We start from the raw sequence: 16,948 nt of genomic DNA, 5'->3' as shown, positions 1-16,948 counted from the left end.
GGGGACCGCACTTTGTTGCACAATTGATAAAGGAAGTCAGCAGATGTTTGGGAATTAAGTGGGAGTTACATACCCCATGGAGACCCCAGTCTAGTGGACAAGTGGAGAAAATGAATCAAACCCTAAAAAGGCAACTTAGCAAGATCTGTCAGGAAGCAAAAATTCAATGGCTTCAGGCCTTGCCAATAGCATTGTTGCGTATTAGGATTAAACCTAGGAGTGGAATGTCAGTAAGTCCATACGAGATTCTGTATGGCAAACCATATGAAGCACCAAACCCAAACCCAGAGGTACATGTAAAAGGCAATCAGGACTTGTACAATTATGTGTTGTCTCTTGACAGGACATTAAATCAACTCAGATCCGCACTAGTGTGGAATCGTCCACTAGCGCTTGAGAATCCGGTACATGATATAGAGCCTGGAGACACGGTGTATATAAGAACTTGGAATGAAGAACCCTTAAAAGAGCGTTGGGACAGACCTTATCAAGTACTCCTAACTACATTCACCGCAGTCAAAGTTGCTGGAGTAGACTCCTGGATACACTATATCCGAGTGAAAAGAGTCCCAAGGCTATGGCAATCGCAAATAGTGGGTCCTACCACGCTCAAGATTATATCGCAGTAATGTCTGGTTTGCATTACCGAATTGTGATTTTGGTTAGAGTGTTTGTACTTTTGAAAATTGGAGGGGGAAGTGCCACTCTATTCCACAAGGCCTCTGATAAACAGTGGGAAAATGGGACTATTCAAATGGAATTGCAAATTAGGCCACGAAGAGCAGTCAATAATAACGAAAGTACTCAGATACCACAGGTGGTACAAAGTGTACAGAATCAGGCAGAGAATCTGATGATAGGGCTAATTCGAGATTTCGCACTGACTCAGAATACCAGCAGCATCACTGCTTGCATTCCCATTCCAAAATCAGCCGAAGACCCGATACAGTGGGGAATAATATCTACCACTCTACCAGAAATAAATAGAACAGGTGAAATAGCATGCAAATACTGCACTAGAGTAGAAGAAGTCCCAACTGAACGATGGGTAAAAACAGGACCCAAACCAGTGAGAATTAGAGGAAAAGTAGCTCTCAAAGCCAGACCAAAGAGACGGTATATGAAAAGGTTGAACGGACCTACTGGGAATGCAAAGATCAGGATAACAAAAATATAACTGAATCATGGAGTAACATGTGGACATTGAGTATTGTACAACAATACCAATATAGTGAAGCATTTCCATGGTGTGTACGGTGGTCCAATGTAACAGGAGGAACGACAGTACCATGGTGGAATTGTTCACGAGTAATAACTTGCCAGACAGAGATAAGAGAGGTACCTATATCCGTCATTAAAGTTGCAGTAACTGCAGGTTGCATTTGTCAGAAACAATTGGATCCAAAGGAAGCAACCAAGATAGGCATTGATGGAGATAGAATTGATTGTAGAAGCATTGTAGGTAGTGTGGGACATCTAGTTTGGGCCTTAAGTGACGGGACCTGGACAACACATTTACCAATAGCAGGACCAGTAAGGGAAATTACTTTGGGGCTGCCAACCCTGTGTCCTATTTCACCCTTGAAAAATAGGCAAGAACTTCTACAGGTTAGGCACAAACGAGAGATAGATGAAGACGATGTGTGGCACGAACCATCAAACAGTGTTAAATTTGGCTGGGCACTAGAATCTTTCTTTGCACCAATTACGGCATACAGAAACCGAGAAATGATTGACAAATTGATCAGGCAAATGGATCGATTGGCTAGAATAACTAAGAAAGGTTTTCGGGAACTTAATATACAATTACAGGCTACGACTAAAATGACCTTGCAGAATAGAATGGCACTCGACATAATGTTACTGAAAGAAAATGGTGTCTGTGGATATTTGAAAGACAGAATTGATCATTGCTGCATCTATATTCCAAATGTAACTTCAGAAGTTGAGAAGGACATTTCCCAACTGACCCAAACAGAGATGGAGCTGCAAAAAGAAAAGCAGGATGCAGAACAGAGCTGGATAGGAGCTCTGTTGAATACATTTGGTTTAAATTTGGGAGAATGGGTACATTCACTACTAGAAAGTGTAGTTGTACTTGCAATTGTGATTGTACTTCTTTGCTTATTGTATGTAGGTGTTAAGCGTGTAATTAGTCAAACAAGTGCTAGGAATGATCGCATTTTTAGTGTCCTGAGTAGGAATTATGTTAATCCTATATTTGATAACCCTCCAGCTTATGAAGAAGCGTGACTCGAACTGTCACATCTGCCTAATCACCAATCAAATCATACTAAATGAATCAATAATTGAAGTAGTTGATTGAGGTGAAAATGCATTGTCTAAAAATAGAAAAGCATTTTCAAAGGGGGGAAATGTTAGTAACAGAATCAATTTTACAAGATGTTCCCTTCTGGAACAGGTGCAAAACTGATTTATCCTTTGCATATTGTGTTTTACCTAATAAGGGATTTGAGTATATTCTTATCTTATCAACCTAGCATTTATCTTAGCCCAAATATGCCTAGAATGAGAAGACATATACACAGTATCTCTGGAAATTAAGCTAGTCAGCAGTTATGCAATTATAGAGTAGTGCGCATGTGCAGTACCCAAAGGTGAAAAGGACAGAAGCGATGAAGACTACTTACTTCATCCTGAAGACCCCCTGAAAGACCACCAGGGGACACTGCGCATGATCAAAGTAATTCCAAGGTGTTGCAATTGATGTTGCAATAAATGTTGAGTAACTATTATATATACTAATAATCCTAAATGAATATATGAATATGTATGTGAATGGACTGTATAAATACTGTGCAACTTAAACTGACTGCTGAAGCCAGCTTTGGGTGCGAACCCCTGGTTTCCCAGCGCTGAAATAAAGCACCGCATCTAACTACGCCCGTGGTTATGTGTCCTGATTGCTAACAAGATGATGTCTACAATGGGTCAGACCAATGGTCTGTGCCCCCAACATGTGTCCCATACAGCTGTAAAAGACCCTTTTTTGCATTGTGATACCTTCTAATGCAAGGACATTTTTGTAAATAGAGAACATTTCAGTAATGTATCCTGATAGCCTTGATTTTTTTACTGATAATTAGAATTCTTGTGTTGGATAACAGTTTTTAAAGTGTGAATCTTAAGCACAAAAATTCTTGTATAGGATGTAATAACAAAAAGAGACCATATTAGGTGAAAATATTTAGCTCTGTAAAGGCTGGACTGAGATGTCTCCTCCTCTCTTGACATGGTGTGGAAGGGGGAACAAGAATGGAATTCAGTATACAACATGTAGGTCTGTGGTGCTTCTTTATAAATCTCCAGTTGTAGTTTTTTCCACTTTGTTCTTGATTTTTTTTTTTTTAAATGATTCTTAATGTTCTATCCAGTGGTTTGGCTCATAGTGAGCACAAAATAATCAGAGAGACTCACAATGATTCCAAGATATCTCTCTCTGTGTGCTAATAGTTAATTTAGAGCTTTAAGTGGTAAGAAATTATCTTCCTATTATCCTCTGAGACATGGCAGCACCCAATGGATGGTAGGATTATTACACAACACATGCAAAGCATAGAACTAAATTCTGCCTTCTGATGGATAAGGGTGACAGTAATAACAACTCTAAATAAATGCCTGAGTATTTTCAAGAGAGCTAAGAAGCAGGAGAAGACATGGTAAATTGACAGGGAAGATTTCTTTCCACAGAGAGATAGCTTCAAGCTAAAGGAAGTAAAAAAAAAACAGTCATTTTGAACACTTGCACACCACAACATAATCATAGTGCCAGGCAGTCTTGTCTCAATAATAGAAAAGCAAGTTCTTGAACTTCTACTTGAATGTAGAAGTTTTATACAGAGAAAACTCAAGCTTGGAGTTGCAGGAGGAAGTGCACTGGAATAAGGGAGATGAGGAAATAAGGGGCATAGACAGAACTGTTTCTCAGTGAGGGGTATAACAGTCATTCTTCGCCTATGCTAGTGAAATCTCACCTGGTTTATAGTAGTCATAGACATGCACTGTTGCTGCATTCAGGTTCTGCACTTCAACATCTTGTTCCACTGAGATGTTAAGCTTCAGAGAAGTCTTACCCAGCTGGAGACAAGAAGTGAGCAGAAAAATGCACTGGCCATGTCAAAATCACATACATACCAGCTTTATTCCCTCTGCACCAGAGATTGCTTTCTCTACCTTTCCAAATTCTTCCACTCTCTTCCTCTTTTGCCGAAACTTTAGCCTGCTTGGCCACCCTAGAGATTGGTATTTCTGGTCTCTGACACACCCAACACAAAGTGCTGCAGTTGCTTACTATTTCGATGGGCAGCTCCCTGTGGTCTTCTTCTTACCTTTTCCAAGTAGATTGTGACTTTGTCTGGTTTTATCTCTGTCTTTTTCACCAAGGATATCTTCTCCAGCTGTGAAGGGAGACAATAGATGAGCTTTGGTTATCATTAGCTCATTGGCCTTCCCTGTTGTCTCACATGAAGTTTGCTATTTGTCAGTGAACCATAGCTGACTGAAGCACTAAGCTGAGTCAGGGGAAGCCCTTCATTCCCCAACTATAATGGCATTGAGTTTGTTGTGAGCACACAGAGGCTTAGAAAACTTTTTTTTTTGAGGTTTGGAACAAGTGTCCTTGAGAAGTATTCTTAATTTCAGCACTTGTAGCAAAGGGAAAGATGGTTTGTAGGAGAATAGGATGTATTTTCCTGGCTGTCTCCTGAAACACTGGAGCGTGTCATTCAACAACTCTATGGGATTCAACATCACTTTATGGAGTATCCCTAAAAATGTCACTGGCAACAGCAAAGGGTCTCAGTGTACTCCAGATTGTTCTAAATATGTGTTTTTCAGCTCCTCTCTAACCTCTTACTGCTTATGTGATCCTCACTACTGAACATGAAAAACTGCACAATGAGTTTTGCAAGTGGAAAGGTGCCTTGTGAAATAGCCCACTTTATCTGCACTTGCTTAGTTTAGTTAACTTATAGCAAGATAAGTAGCTACTATTCTCCAGCAGTTCTTGGATGTTTGGATATTTCTGGCTGAACTACACCTGGAAAATAGATTTTATCTTCAGGTGAGACCAGAGGAAAAAGTCTTACTGCTGTCACAGAGCTGCTCACAGGAATGAACCCAGACAGCATCTCTACTTCCACCAGGGCCATATTACTGATCTCACGGCTCCCTGTGTAACTGAAAAAAAGCAGGAAAGAAGCACATTAGATATAGAAGGCAACACACCATTTCTAGGAGATATTAATGAGCACTTCCAAACTCTGGCCCGCTCTACAGTGATGTGAAAGCTCAGCAACTTGTCTAGCTGATGGGAGAAAGGAAACTCCCCTCCCCACATCTCCTTGCTCGATATGGAGACAGACTGTGTACTATGGTTAATGCTCATGCTGCCCTCTACAATGGGTGAAAGTGATCTTTGATGTTACAGATTGAGACTGGCAATGTTGACATTGTTCTCTTTCAGGACAGCAGGGCATGGAGAACATTGGTCAAGACACTCTTTCTAGACAGATGCAGGCAAATAAAGTGTGGACAGGGTCTGGAGTTTCCGCTGTCTGGTTCCAGCAGAGGTTTACACTGCAGGAGAGTGCACCTCAAGGCTGGTTCAGCCTAGGCTGCCAAGCACGCCCTGTGGGGGAGCTTTGGCTCTTGGGAATTCTGCCATGTCAGCTGCTAGTGCTCTGAGGGCTGCTGAGCTGCTCCATCCTGATTGAGATAATTGCTGTGGTTTTGAGAGCCACTGCCAGTGCATTTCCATGCTTCCCCAGGCCTTAATTCACAATCCTTTTGGGATCTATAAAGAAGAAAAGAGTCTGCCCTGTGTCTTTGTCGCCACAGACAAGAGAGATTTATGGGGTTCTAATACTACTGATGCTCCTGCTTCTTTCCTCTGAAGAAAGCCTCAATGAATCTCATATCTGATGGACACATGGATGTTAAGCTGTTTCCTGACATCATCACATTCTCTTGGTACTGTTTCCACATCCAGGACAAAGACCTCTTCTGTTTTTGGTGGTGGGATGTTATAGTACAAAGTGGTCTGGTGCAGAAGAAAAACATCTCTGTGAAGTGCCCCAGAGCTTCTCTGTGTGAGCTTGAAGGATTACCTGTGCTTCCAGCTTTTAAGAAATTTGTAACCAGTGGCTAAAACAGTTGGGCCCAGCTATTATTTCTGTTCAGACACATGGTGTTTAACACATGACATCACATGCTTCTGCCAAATGTAACCCTCAGCATACTGGCTCAGGTATCTGTGATCCAAGGCCTCATTCAGTACAATGTCTGAGTCTTATTAAAAAAAATGTATTTAAGACGTGAGAAATAACATTAGCTAAAACCCTGCCCACAAGAAGAAAGAAGTGTAACTGTTAACTGCTAACATGGTAATAGTTAGTACTTTTAGTTCTCAAGAGGAAAAATGCTGACAAAACAAGTATTAAACCCATAAGAAAGAAAGAAAGAGCACAGAATCAGAAAAGGACAACTCAGCAAGAAGGATGATAACAGTCCTCCAAACAGCAGCATAGGCAAATCTTCCTCCGCTTGCCTGGTGACTGGCTGCCTGGCCAGCAGGTACTCATCAGATGTCTTATGCTTATTGACTATATTCAAACGTAGCCAAGTAGTATGAGTCCTAGCTACCTTCTACATGCATTAGCCATAGCTAATTGTTGTGTCATCTTGTCTATACACTGTGTGTAGGCTCTGAGAGCATCACAGGAGATGACTGAATAGAACTGACTCAGTGAGGAAGGTTTGCACAGGAAGTAACTTGATTTTGCAGTTCTTTGCTGCATCAATAGCTAATAAGCAGACCACTACCAAAGCTGACAGAAAATTAAAATCTATTGTCCTGATGTACCTGTTGTGTTGCTATACTGGGATAAGAAGACCTTGGTCCTACATCACTCCCCATCTCTGCATGTGATAATAACCCAAAGAATATTATGTCAGAAGATATACATTGCCCAGCTACTGAAGCAGTGACATCAGCAACATATGTTCTGTATAGAAGCAGGTAGTGCTCTATATGTCATCACTCCCGACTTCAGATCTACTGATCTCTTAACAACGACATTGCTCTGTAGCATGAGACGGCAAAGCTGAGATATTTCTAAGAAGAAGGTACAATAGATGGTTGCAATAAAACCATGTCAACAGAATATACCCGATCTCCTTTAAGCTTGTCATGATTCTGCCTAGAAAGCCACATCCTACGCAGAACTTGAGGCCTGCTTAGAGCCAGACCTCACTTGTAGAATCAATGGCAAAACCTGACATCTCTGTTCCTTATATGTACTCACCTGTACATAGAAACAGCCGCTGCCAGTCGCCTGCACTGTGTACATCCCTGGGACTGCAGGGAGAGGTGCCCGATGCAGGACCAACTTGTTGTTCCTGTGCACTTGGAACACCAATGGAGAAGCCTCTTTGCTTTTCACTGTCACCTTTACATCTCTGATCTCCTGAGGAATCAGGGCTGCATACTGAGCCAGGGCCTGCAGGCTAACAACTGTGTCCTGAAGGTAGAGAGAGAGTCACTTTGCTGTAGAGCAAATATCTGGTGCACTGTAAGACACTACAGGGAGAACTACACACTTCATGGCCCTGATTCACAGTCTTACACAAGCAAGGTCTATACCATCAAATGCACAGGCAGCAGGATGACTTCTGAGCCCTGGGGCTGGCAGTCTCAGGCCCTGGGTTATCCCAATTACACCACGTAGAAAAAATTTCCCCATGTCACTCTGGTTCCCAAGCAGTGTTCATGCATCCCTGTCTGCAAAGGATGAACCTAGAGTGACATGCCTGTAAGAGACATGCACATTACTTCTGGGTGCAGTATCTTCTTCCCCCATGACTTCCCCAGCTTGTTACCTGTGCGGAAGCAAATCCGCCAAAGGCATTTCTTTGTCCACTGAGCCAGTGCACAAGCTTGGTCACTGAGGCATCATTGTATGCCAAGTCTGGTTTGGAGACATGAACCAGGAAGATGTAGGCTGCTGTCTCAATCATAGAAGAAGATTCTTCACTACTGGAATGTGATGTCAGGAGCTCTGCTGATGGGGGGAGAAACATGTGGAAGAGAAGAACAGTAGATCCCTGTGAACATCAGCTTTTCCTGCCCTGGTGCCCCTGTAGGACTGGCAGTTCCCTGTACACCATCAGAAATTCCTGTGCCTTTCTGGGCATCTCAGAGTGCAGAAGCCAATTCCTCCTGTTATTTTTGGACTCTGAAGGGTCAGCCAGCTATGATAGGCTCCATTTCTTCCTTTGAAAGCAGAGAGATCCGGTACTTTTAGGAAACAGTTCCTCTTGAAACAGATTGACAGAGGCTTTTTATTTAAAGTGCAGTCATAGTCTTATTCAGCTTTGTGTTTATTCAAAGCTATGTCCCCAAGCTACAGCATTTTTGCTATTTCTGCATTTACCTATCACAGTCTAACAGGGCTCCCTGTACTGAAAAGCTCTGGGACTCATTTCCAGTAAGTTTTATCTCTTGTATAAGAATTGGTCAATCTTGGAGGGAAATTTGCTGGCAGGCTACCAGAGGAGCAAAACTACCCAACTTATTTTGTTGGCATCCTCACTATGCAGTGCATAGACTGGGAGAATTTAAGATAGACCTGGGTTCCCACTTATGGTCCAAGCTTACAGGCTCTGAACACATCTGAGTTTGGTTGAATGTTATGCTGTGGGGTCTAACCAAAATTCAGCTAAGAACTCAATTGTGCCAGTGTAGGCACCTGCTGTGATGGTACAAATGTGAGAACCTGAAATGCTTTTAAATTAAAAGTCAGTCACAAAATCACTTATTTGCATAAAACTAGCATAAAGACCGTAGAATTTAGCTCGGTGACTCTATGGACTGGTCTTACTTCATTATGTTTATCAAAATGGAAGATTTTTGTATGAGGGATTTGTGATTTGTTACTTCTAAAGTGACATAAGTAGAACAATTTTTTCATGAAGTGGTAGAAGGTGCCTTGGAGATGCAGCTACAGATGACCCACAGGTTAACCTTGATTCTTTAAAAAGCATCAAACTCCTGCTTGAGATCCAACAGTAATCCTGTTAGTGAGGCTAACTGAATCCCAGCCATGAGGCCATGGAATGTGTATCTCTAGTCAGCAGAAAATAATCCTCTTTGGCAGAGATTCTCCAGAGGCCAGCTGGCTGCAGCTGGTGGCCATAGTCACATCCTCAGACTCAGCAGACAGAACATAGACACACTTAAATATGTAGAACACCTTTCCCTCACAACTCCATTGCTCTTGCCAAGTAATTGCTAACTATTATCAGTGGAAGCAAGAACCAATGAAAACTGTCACCTGCCATAGTCAGTTTGTAGTGCTCCATGCCCTAGGGCCTTGAGGGGACATTTTCCATGGTGCTTAGTAAGTTAGAAGCATCAGACTGATTGGATATCAGTGAGGGTATGCTCCAGTCACTTGTTCCATACTTAGTTTCTCAGTGGCAACTATGAGAAAATACTGAACTCAGTGTGTGCAGTTCTATTCCTTCCAGTTTGCCCAAAGCCACCCTGAGAAGCCAGCTGGGCAACTTGAGTGGCAATGCAGTGAACTGCACTGGTAGCTTGTCAGGCTGAAAAATCCTTTCCCTTTTTTCTTCTGTTATTTTTCAGTCCCCAATGTAGTTCACCATACTGCCTGAGGAACAGATGTGGAGAAGAGCTTGCTTAAGCTATGTCAGGTAATGTTGTTAACCAATTGTTTAACCATAGGCTTAGGTGCTTTTGAAATCTCCTCCCTGGAATCCTCATTCAGGATAGAAGCCCATTATTTTCTAAGTTAAAGAGACTAAAAGAAAAACCGAGCTCAGTAGAACGACAATAAAGATGCATCCACCCAAGGACCCTTGAGCTGTGTAGAGTAGCAATTGGGGTCAAAAGGTTTGAACTCTGCAAATAAATGTCCTGATCAGCAGCTGAATGGACATGGTGGGGCAAGTTTCCCCTGCAAGATCTCTTGTACTATGTATGAATTGCTGAAGAAGACAGGGACACCACAACTCAATTGCGTACTTTGACCACACAAACTAAGCATGGATTACCTCTGCTGCTTTGATTAGAAGTTGTTTCCTGGGTCAGAAAAAAACTAGAGATTTTCACAGTTTCAATAAATTATGATTTTTCTGATGCAAAAGCCAATCTGAGAATAGTTAAATTTCCCAAACTCTTGCAATTAAATCCTACAGATACCAGGTCTTAAATACAGTCATTATCTCTAGAACCCAAAATCTTCTGAAGAGCAACAACCTACCAGTTTCCTTCTCTAACATATCCAGGAGCTGCTCTCTCATCTACATGTCCTTTTTCAGTGTGAAGACATAAGCCATCAAGGCCTTGACATAAAGGCTTGTCTTATCAAGTGTTACATTCTTGAGGCAATGTAAGGCATTATCCAGCATGGTGTCCTGCAAAAGGAAGCCAAACCCAGTGAATTTCCCCTGACCACTTTTTATTGTGAAAATCTACCCCTAACCCTCAAGTACCCCACCTACATCTTTGATGTATTTCACTGCTAGCGTCTCTTGCAGGGATGTGGAATGTGAACTAGGGCAGACAATGTGTCACTTGTTGCGGGTTGAAAATAAAGATGTGCCTGGGCAGATCACTGGGGTGGAGAATCCAGCCATAGGAAGTGTCCGGTAACACACCAGCTCAGAACTGTCAGATCTGCATGCTGTGGGTCTCAGCTCCCGAGAGGGCACAACATTGTTTTCAGAACTGTACCAGTAAGGCTGGAATATCAGCCCATCCTGGCTAGAGCAGTTTACACTTGACTTGAAGATCATGGCTTTTATTTCCAGTCTGAAGGAGCGGGGTTGCATACCTGAAAGGTGGTCTTTTCTTTCTCCTTTAGCTATATTGATCACTTTAATGAAAACTATTGCCTCTCCCTGCAGTCCCTGAGCCATTTTCAGAGACAATTGTTTCTACCGAGATCGTTTGGGAATGGCAGATGCTCTGCTTTTATGCAAATCAGGCCATTTATATTAAAAAAAATCCTTAGAGGGTTAAAAATTTCCCTTGAGCTTAGGGTATACAAAGGTGGACATGACAGAACCTTTCACTAATTCAAGCTGGGTACTCCCTGAAACCACAGACCTGGGGAGGAATGAAGGGTGGAGCATGCTCCCAAGCCCTGCAAGAGTAATGATGTGACTTACATTCTTCTCCAGATGAAGCGCCACCAATGCAACAGTGATATAGGCTGTTAACGAGATCATATCATCCACACCACCCTGCAAGGCACACGGACATCAGAAAGGGACAAAACCAACCAACCAAGCCTGTCATCACATAGCCACTGAAACATCCTATGAACGGTATATCTGAGAGAGTACAGTGGCATGCCTCTGGGCATTCCTGGACATGTGGGGACTGAAGAAAGCCCTACAGGCTCACTTACTGAATATCATGAAAGTCTGGCATTGGAGGCAGCCTGAGAGACATATTGTGCACGCAGCCTAGATGTGCCTTCTCGTAGAAGGGCATGTAGCAAACTTTTAAGCTGTTTATTTTATCAGCAACTGGACACCAGAACAAATTTTTATGGTGCACAGTTTGCATACAAAAAAGCAATGCATGTTTATACACAATTCAGCTGACTGTGAGATGCTACAAGAGCTTCTTTTCCCATCAGAGAACATTAATTCTTGGGGGGAGTTCTGCTTGAATCCTCAGACGTGAGACAAGACTAGATCTAAAATGAACAGAGAAATTTGGACTGAGACACTGAGAAGCATAGTTGACAACTGAATAGCAGAAACTTTGAAGTGTAAGGGGTGAGCGGGAAACCTATAACAAAACAAATTCTGTTCAAATAGAAAGCCCAAGCTAAGAAATTCATGAAAGTCAGACAAGGATGAACAGCCTACATGTATACTCTGTTTTTATTTTGTACTGCATCAAATTTTTATGAAAAAAAAAAGTGTAAGCCTTTGCTTGGCTGAAATAGCAGCCTGATTTCTTTTGTAAACCTGCCTTGTACTTAATATGGGTGACTTTACAGTCTGACCACTCTGGATTATTCTTGCCTTTACAAAGACAATGAACTCAAGTATTGCCACACTGCATGCACACTGTTTGGTACCTGAGTACTAGGGCACGTTCACCAAAAGTTTGGTGCATTTCCAGCTACACTGCAGGGATCATTTTGGGGCTGCCAGGCTCCAGGAGAAGTCATATTTGGTGGGCAATGGACGTGCAACTGTGTCTTCAGATAATCCCGTGCTAGAGCGCATAGTCAGGCCAATTTGGAGAGTATTGTGCATTGTAAGGCATGAGATAAGGGAGAATCCAAACAATGTATTCTAGACAAGCATTAAAATATAAAAATATTTATCCCTCTGCCCCTGAAATGCCTTGGCACAATTAGCCATGGTGCCTTTTGACTAGAGTAAAAATGAAGAAAACCTAGCAGACATTAAAACCTCACACAGAAGAAATGCCTGCTGCTTTAGGTCATGCTTTTTCATTCTACCCTGGCTAGATGCCTTGGCTGTGCTAGACCATGGGGGCATTGTTTTGTGCTACTGCACAGAGTGGAAGAGCCTGAGGAAGCAGCCCTGTGCCCCACACTGTGTTCCCCCCACTCCCATGTTTGGCAGCTATACCTTCAAGTCATTGTTGAAGAGTTTCCCCACACTACGGAAGCAGCCACTGGGCAGCTGGTGCTTCTGCAGCCAGAGCAGAGCATTGTGCACGTGATCCTGACTGATGTAAATGTAAGAACTGGCTTGTCCAAAGGACCTGGCTACAAATACTGTCAGCCTGTGAACAGAGCATAAAGAAATCCCATGTCACAGCCAGGAGATGAACCAGAAAGGACGATAGGTTTGGGAGAATGGTACAAATTTTGGTCACTCACCATGTATTGCCCTGATTGTCAGATTTCCCAAAGGCACTGTAGGAGCCATCATCATTTTTGTAGAGCAGCTGATGCTGGTAACCTATGAAGACAGGTGCCAGGGCACAATTCTTAGTGTGTGAGGGCCTGTAGCATCTCAAGCCATATCTTTGCTGTGGGAAAAGGCTTCACAGCATGAGACTTCATTAGGTCCACAGTCAGAGACTTTGAGGCAAACCTACCAAACACAATTCGCTGTGCATCCCACAGCATCAGCCTGACAAGAAGTAGTTGCACAGTGTCACTGATGTGCACTATGTGGCTGCTCTGCATTACTAGAGCTGCTACGTGCAAGTACTGTGAGTGTCTGTCCTGCTGGTTTTGCAGAACAGTGACATACTCACCACGTTGTATCTCCCCATGCCCCAGGGAACCCTCACGTGCACCATGTTGTGAATAAAAAGATCTGTAGGAGTGAGGAGGAAGGCATTTCATAGAGTGGACCAACATGAAAACGTGTTTGTTGTTCAGCACTGCGGCTAGCCCTGGTGGGACTCCTGAAAGCACTTTTTTTTGGATGTACAGAAAGGAGCACGCCCTGCCTTTAAGCTCTGAGGGCAGAACACTGTCCCCATCTGTTTCCTCTTCCTCAGCCCTCCACATGACCTCACTGTTCACCCTCCATGTCACCCCTCTGCTGCCAGCATTCCCCTGGGTAGGATCACCTCTCCCAGATATGTGTCCCAGCTTGCAGTACAAGAGAGAAAAGGGGAAGGAGAGGGAGTAAAATCCTATCTATAGGAGGCTACTGAGCTTGCAGTGTAGCAGGCTAAGGGAACTGGCAGGCCATAATGTGAGGAACATTGCAAAATGAGCCACAGACAAAGGCACTGTATTAAATTCAGATTATATCGGACTGATCTGACACAACCCCACAATATGTGCCCTAAAACAGAGGGAAACACTAAGCTACCAAACTCCTATCTCCCCTCAAAGGCCACGCTTTATCCCAATTAATAGCAGCTGATGCCCTGTTTCCACAAGGGATTTCTGTCTCCCTCAGACCCATAAGGGAACAAACCATAATCACCGCGTAATGATGGAGATTGTTAATTACCCACACCCTCCTCAGAAAAGCAGGTTTAGTACTGCAATAAAGGCAGAGACATGTTTCCCTTCCATTAGACATCTCCCTTATTCTCTGTGATATCTTCCTTTCTCACAGCTCTGGCAATGCTCCCACGAGACCAGTGCCCCACGTTGATTTTGCAGCAGAAGGTAGAAGGACAATGTTTACCGGTTCTTAGGAATTTCAGTGCTTTTTCTTCAATTTCTGGGTCCAGTTGTTTAGTCTTTTTCAAGTACTGGAGTATGAACATGTTTGGTGCAAGCTGAACCATGTTTTGCTCACCACAGCCAAAGGGTCTAGCAGATGGTCTAAATTTTGAAGTGCTGGGCCCATGATGTCCCCTTAATTTTGAAGTGGAAGGCCAGGAGAAATGGAAAGTACAGACATTCAGTAGTATGAAAATAAGGGACTGCTGCCTTCTCTGAACTCTACTGGGGTTCTGGAAAAGAGCCGGCCCCTCACTGAACAGAGATGATTAAGATTTTTGCTGATCTCTCCCAGACTAGACCAGCATAAAAGGAGAAGACATCATGGTTCTGGAAGGCGGTGGAAATGCGAAGATAAGAACACCTGAAGAAAGGTGAAGAGAGATCTCATTCCTGAGGGAAAAGAATTACAGAGACAAACTATGTGGAAATTTGCAGGGATGGTTTTGGTTTGCTTAGGTGGGTGGCAATGACAGATGTCAGAGAGGATACCCCATTTTGTGCCTTCTTGTCCAGTCACTTGAGGGTCACCCAGGATCATTCCTTATGAGAAGTTTCCTTATGACAAGCAAAATACTGACAGATACTGAAAAAGATTATTTGATCCACATTTCTGAGGCCAACATCACACCCCTTATAGTTTATCTTGTGAGGAAATGGGTCGATGCATCATTAAGGGGAAAGCATTGTGCAAGCTCTTCCCACTATGGACCCAAGGACAGGGAAAGCCTTTCTCACCAATCACAGAGAAAGTGGCTTGATCAGATCCCTCCAACACGTCCGCAGGCAGCATCAGGGGGAACTCTTCAGAGACAGTGTTATCTGAGGAAGGCAGAACCCAGAAATTTATCCCATTGAAGAAGTATCACACACAAATGTAACATCCCAAGGAGATCCAGGTGAGGATGAAGCTTGCAAACAAGTGCCTCAATGCAGGAAATTTTGCCAGGTAGAAGACAAACATGAACAAACTATCGTGGTTGTTCTCCCAGGTAGGGATGATGCCACTAACACTTGCTCTCAAACAAATTCCTACCACCCCTGGTTATTTGCAGTACCGCTACCCCTTCCATCCTACTCTCATGATCAGTAACAGTCAGAGATTTTTGCCTCATACCTACAGCACAGAGAAAGGCATTATGGGTCTTCTCTTGTAGGACACCTCCTGGCTGCAGATGGAGAAAGACTAGTTCAAATAGAGAAACTAGGAAATAAGTCACCATGCCTTTGCAGGCCTATCTGCTTCTGAGAAGGGACTAAACTTCCTCTTAGCATCTTGTTAACTGCCTCAGGGGACGATCGGCTGTCCCCAGGTGTTCTCCACCCTGAGGTCTGACTAATCTTCACAAGTAGAGGTTTTATCACTGTGTCTCTCTCCCCTTGCAAAGGTGTCACAGCAATCCTGTTACCACAGAGATTGTGTGAATCTTCTGCCACGCTGCTCACAGTGACATTCACTTTGCCTGCAGAGAGCACAGGGGCACATTGCTGAGCACTCACAGCAATCAGCTCTGTATACAAGCACAGGGACCAGACATGCAGAGGCAGGCAAATTCCACCTCTCTTCCTGCTAGCCGCCACACGTCCCTCTGCTCAATCTCACCCAGTCTGGTGGCTGTCATGTTCCACTCAAAGGTTTTTGCTTCGTTAGCACAGAGGCAGCTGGTGAACTGGCACTCTGGACAGGCATCCACCTTTAGTTCTGGAGTCTCTGTGAGAGCCATGCACACCTGAGTGTGGTGGGGTGTAAAGGCACACATTACTATAGTGTTAGTACCAGGTGCTGCTAAAAGGAGCAAACACCATGAGTCATAAAGTGTGAGGCTGTGCTTTATGGCCCAGATGCCAGTAGCTAGAGCTCCTGAGAAGCTCATGGTTTGGCTTTGGGCTCAAGTTGTTGCTCTGGCAGTGGTGTGTAGCTGAGGGAATGCTCACCTGGATACAGTCCTTGAGGTAGTTGAAGACAGTAGCTTTTAGACTGAAAGTCTCTCCTTGAATCACAGAATATGGCAGTGATGGATCTACAAAGAAAGACTGGAAGACCTGAAGCGCAGAGACTCACCTTAAACAGATTAAAGACATCAGCATCACTTCGGTACCATGGTACTGCCATCTTTTTGTGAAGACTGGGCTGATGGGGCAGACAAGGGTATGCCTCAAAGCCTTCCAGGTGATAAGGGAACCCTCATCCTCCAATCATAAAGCTGTCATCAAAGATCTCCTTATACAGCTGCAATGGAAAAACAGAGGTCTTCATAAGGAACTGGCCAACGAGCATGAGTATGGGTCAAATATTTGGATTGTAGCTCTCAATTATATTTCATAAAGCTTTGCAGTTAAGGAAGTTAGCACTGGCCCAGCTTATACCAAAGGACATGAAGCCCAAGGAGTGGATATAGGCAAGTAGCTTTTAGTTTGCAAACTTTCACCTCTTGCATTTCAAGCCTTTTAACTCTAGGATGCAAGATTAGGATAAAGCACATTATTCAGTTGGAGCTCAAGGCATTAGCACATCTGACTTACATATTTAATGATTACAACTTTCTATACCTGTTAGTAGATGATGCAAGTGTTGTGCCCTAGAACAGCATTCCTGTAAAATGGAACACCAGATCACATTGTGGGTCCTATCTTCAGGTGCAGCAAGTCTCCCTGGATTTGGTGAAGCTTCTTTGTAACAAACTGACCAGCTATAACTTAACTTACAACTTTGCATG

The 16,948-nt window shown here is 43.3% G+C and overlaps 1 pseudogene; it reads right to left on the bottom strand.

Moving 5' to 3' along the window:
• The window catches only part of LOC136107420 (alpha-2-macroglobulin-like protein 1), a 44,924-nt pseudogene that overhangs the window by 14,612 nt on the left and 13,364 nt on the right, over positions 1 to 16,948 (bottom strand).

This window comes from Patagioenas fasciata, chromosome 1, assembly GCF_037038585.1.
Source record: "Patagioenas fasciata isolate bPatFas1 chromosome 1, bPatFas1.hap1, whole genome shotgun sequence".
Taxonomy (NCBI): Eukaryota; Metazoa; Chordata; class Aves; order Columbiformes; family Columbidae; genus Patagioenas; species Patagioenas fasciata.
This window is presented reverse-complemented; position numbering and strand designations above follow the sequence as displayed.